The following is a 4,931-nucleotide window of genomic DNA, read 5'->3' on the forward strand; positions in this document are numbered from 1 at the left end:
GTGCCTGAAGGCCGCCTCGCGCCGGATTCGGCCCCGCTCATTCGTCGGAGTGACCGCCCGACGCGGGCATCGCTAGATTAGCCGTGGCCCCGATCCTTCCCCATCGACAGCCTTTCGCCCCCTTCGCTCCGGCCTCTGAGGCGGCCGGTACCCCTTTCTTGGATGAGACAGAACCCTTGACGGGCCGTTCGCAGATTTTTGCCCGGCCTGTGTTTAAGGAGGCGGCCGGTACCTCCCTCCTTGGATGACCAACAACCCTTGACGGGCCATTCGCAGATTTTTGCCCGGCCTGTGTTTAAGGAGGCGGCCGGTACCTCCCTCCTTGGATGACCTTCTACCCTTGACGGGCCATTCGCAGATTTTTGCCCGGCCTGTGTTTAAGGAGGCGGCCGGTACCTCCCTCCTTGGATGACCTTCTACCCTTGACGGGCCATTCGCAGATTTTTGCCCGGCCTGTGTTTAAGGAGGCGGCCGGTACCTCCCTCCTTGGATGACCCACTACCCTTGACGGGCCCATTCGCAGATTTTTGCCCAGCCTGTGTTTAGGGAGGCGACCGGTCCTCCGTAGCTTGATCGGATTTCCCTTCCGGCCTGTGTTTAAGGAGGCGGCCGGTCCTCCGTAGCTTGATCGGATTTCCCTTCCAGCCTGTGTTTAAGGAGGCGGCTGGTCCTCCCCGGTCGGTTGCCAAGCGACCGGGACCCGCAAGTGGGCAGGAACCGTCCACCCAACGCCGGCGAGCCGGGGCCGGTGGGGGCCCTACCAAGGCGGGTCTAACTTCAGGCGGTGCAAACGGGGGAGGGGGGTAAGGACGGCTGCCGGGAGCAGACAGCCGTCCCCGGGAGGGGGTAGTAGCTTCGCGGCGGCCGCCGGGAGCAGACGGCCGTCCGCGGATTCTGCCAATGCCTGTAGGACTTTGAATATTTCACAGCCGTGCTGTGGCACTTAGAAAATTTTTCAGAGATGTGGCACTTAGAAAGTTTTTCAGAGATGTGGCACTTAGAAAGTTTTTCAGAGATGTGGCACTTAGAAAGTTTTTCAGAGATGTGGCACTTTGAACATTTTTGAGAGATGTGGCACTTTGAAAATTTTTGAGAAATGTGGCACTTTGAAAATTTTTGAGAAATGTGGCACTTTGAAAATTTTTGAGAAATGTGGCACTTAGAAAATTTTCTCTCTCTCTCTGGAAGTGCCGTGCCTTCTTCAGTTCTGCTATCCGAGCAGGGGACGCTTGCTGGCGGCCGTTACCAGCGCTCGGACCAGGCCCAATTGATTTGCATGGAAAACAATTGCGTCCCCCATGCTCGTTCTGACTATATTTTGCGAAAGGGGGGTAAAGTGATGAGTACACTAAGTGGGGGGACCAACCCATGTACTCTAGAAAAAGTACATGGGTTGACAAAAGACCAGTTCGTACTGCACCCCTGGTACCCAAACCCCTGGTACCTTTAGGCACTTAGAAAAATTTCGCCCAAATTTGGAGGTCGCTCCAGGGGAAGAGGCCGAATTTTCGCCTATTACGGCCGACCGCGGGAACCAGCCGAGGCGGACGCTTTTCGGCGCAAGAGCCGTTGGCACTTAGAAAATATTCGCTAAACTTCAAAGGACCTCCAGGGGAAGAGGCCGAATTGTCACTTTTTCTGGCCGACATCGGGAACCAGCCGAGTCGGACTCTTTACGGCGGAGCAGCCGTTGGCACTTAGAAAATATTCTCCAAACTCGGCCGGACTTCCAGGGGAAGAGGCCGAATTGTCACTTGTTCTGCCCGACATCGGGAACCAGCCGAGTCGGACACTTTAAGGCGGAGCAGCCGTTGGCACTTAGAAAATATTCGCCAAACTTGAACGGACCTCCAGGGGAAGAGGCCGAATTTTCACCTGTTCTGGCCGACATCGGGAACCAGCCGAGTCGGACGCTTTTCGGCGCAAGAGCCGTTGGAACTTAGAAAATATTCGCTAAACTTCAAAGGACCTCCAGGGGAAGAGGCCGAATTGTCACTTGTTCTGGCCGACATCGGGAACCAGCCGAGTCGGACTCTTTACGGCGGAGCAGCCGTTGGCACTTAGAAAATATTCGCCAAACTCGGCCGGACTTCCAGGGGAAGAGGCCGAATTGTCACTTGTTCTGCCCGACATCGGGAACCAGCCGAGTCGGACACTTTAAGGCGGAGCAGCCGTTGGCACTTAGAAAATATTCGCCAAACTTGAACGGACCTCCAGGGGAAGAGGCCGAATTTTCACCTGTTCTGGCCGACATCGGGAACCAGCCGAGTCGGACGCTTTAAGGCGGAGCAGCCGTTGGCACTTAGAAAATATTCGTTAAACTTGAAAGGACCTCCAGGGGAAGAGGCCGAATTGTCACTTGTTCTGGCCGACATCGGGAACCAGCCGAGTCGGACGCTTTAAGGCGGAGCAGCCGTCGGCACTTAGAAAATATTCGTTAAACTTGAAAAGACCTCCAGGGGAAGAGGCCGAATTGTCACTTGTTCTGGCCGACATCGGGAACCAGACGAGTCGGGCCCTTTAAGGCTGAGCAGCCCTTGGCACTTAGGAAATATTTGCCTTAACTCGGCCGGACTTCCAGGGGAAGAGGCCGGATTTTCACTTGTTCTGGCCAACATCGGGAACCAGCCGAGTCGGACACTTAAAGGCTGAGCAGCCGTTGGCACTTAGGAAATATTTGCCTTAACTCGGCCGGACTTCCAGGGGAAGAGGCCGGATTTTCACTTGTTCTGGCCGACATCGGGAACCAGCCGAGTCGGACACTTTAAGGCTGAGCAGCCGTTGGCACTTAGGAAATATTTGCCTTAACTCGGCCGGACTTCCAGGGGAAGAGGCCGATTTTTCACTTGTTCTGGCCGACCGGGGGAACCAGCCGAGTCGGACACTTTACGGCGGAGCAGCCGTTGGCACTTAGGAAATATTCGCCAAAATGTTCCGGACCTCCAGGGGAAGAGGCCAAATTTTCACTTGTTCTGGCCGACCGGGTGAACCGGCCGAGGCGGACACTTTACGGCGGAGCAGCCGTTGGCACTTAGGAAATATTCGCCAAAATGTTCCGGACCTCCAGGGGAAGAGGCCAAATTTTCACTTGTTCTGGCCGACCGGGTGAACCGGCCGAGGCGGACACTTTACGGCGGAGCAGCCGTTGGCACTTAGGAAATATTCGCCAAAATGTTCCGGACCTCCAGGGGAAGAGGCCGAATTTTCACTTGTTCTGGCCGACCGGGGGAACCAGCCGAGGCGGACACTTTACGGCGGAGCAGCCGTTGGCACTTAGGAAATATTCGCCAAAATGTTCCGGACCTCCAGGGGAAGAGGCCGAATTTTCGCTCGTTCGGGCCGACCGGGAGAACCAGCCGAGGCGGACACTTTACGGCGGTTGAGCCGTTGGCACTTAGAAATTATTCAGACTTCCATCAAACACACATCGGCCTTTTGCCGTCACTGCCCGGGATGGGCACCGTGGTAGCTCGGACAGTTCGCGTGACAGCTTCCGCTGGCACTTAGACAATTTTTAAAATGAAAATAAACAGTTCTGCACATACGTGCCGACTATATTTTGCGAAATGGGGGTAAAGTGATGAGTACACTAAGTGGGGGGACCAAGTACATAAAGCCCACCCCTGGTACCTCAGAGAGGCCGAATTGACACATTTTGTGTCCGACCGCGGGAACCAGCCGAGGCGGACGCTTTTCGGCGCAAGAGCCGTTGGCACTTAGAAAATATTCGTTAATCTTGAACGGACCTCCAGGGGAAGAGGCCGAATTTTCACTTGTTCTGGCCGACATCGGGAACCAGCCGAGGCGGACGCTTTTCGGCGCAAGAGCCGTTGGCACTTAGAAAATATTCGTTAATCGTGAACGGACCTCCAGGGGAAGAGGCCGAATTTTCACTTGTTCTGGCCGACATCGGGAACCAGCCGAGGCGGACGCTTTTCGGCGCAAGAGCCGTTGGCACTTAGAAAATATTCGTTAATCTTGAACGGACCTCCAGGGGAAGAGGCCGAATTTTCACTTGTTCTGGCCGACATCGGGAACCAGCCGAAGCGGACGCTTTACGGCGGAGCAGCCGTTGGCACTTAGAAAATATTCGTTAATCTTGAACGGACCTCCAGGGGAAGAGGCCGAATTTTCACTTGTTCTGGCCGACATCGGGAACCAGCCGAGTCGGACGCTTTTCGGCGCAAGAGCCGTTGGCACTTAGAAAATATTCGTTAATCTTGAACGGACCTCCAGGGGAAGAGGCCGAATTTTCACTTGTTCTGGCCGACATCGGGAACCAGCCGAGTCGGACTCTTTACGGCGGAACAGCCGTTGGCACTTAGGAAATATTCGCCGAACTCGGCCGGACTTCCAGGGGAAGAGGCCGAATTTTCACTTGTTCTGGCCGACATCGGGAACCAGCCGAGTCGGACTCTTTACGGCGGAGCAGCCGTTGGCACTTAGGAAATATTTGCCAAAATGTTCCGGACCTCCAGGGGAAGAGGCCGAATATTCACTTGTTCTGGCCGACATCGGGAACCAGCCGAGTCGGACACTTTACGGCGGAGCAGCCGTTGGCACTTAGGAAATATTCGCCAAACTTGGCCGGACTTCCAGGGGAAGAGGCCGAATGTCCACTTGTTCTGGCCGACATCGGGAACCAGCCGAGTCGGACGCTTTACGGCGGAGCAGCCGTTGGCACTTAGGAAATATTTGCCTTAACTCGGCCGGACTTCCAGGGGAAGAGGCCGAATTTTCACTTGTTCTGGCCGATATCGGGAACCAGCCGAGTCGGACTCTTTACGGCGGAACAGCCGTTGGCACTTAGGAAATATTCGCCTTAAGTCGGCCGGACTTCCAGGGGAAGAGGCCGATTTTTCACTTGTTCTGGCCGACCGGGGGAACCAGCCGAGTCGGACACTTTACGGCGGAGCAGCCGTTGGCACTTA

The sequence above is a fragment of the Syngnathus scovelli genome, unplaced genomic scaffold (assembly GCF_024217435.2).
Source record: "Syngnathus scovelli strain Florida unplaced genomic scaffold, RoL_Ssco_1.2 HiC_scaffold_84, whole genome shotgun sequence".
NCBI lineage: Eukaryota > Metazoa > Chordata > Actinopteri > Syngnathiformes > Syngnathidae > Syngnathus > Syngnathus scovelli.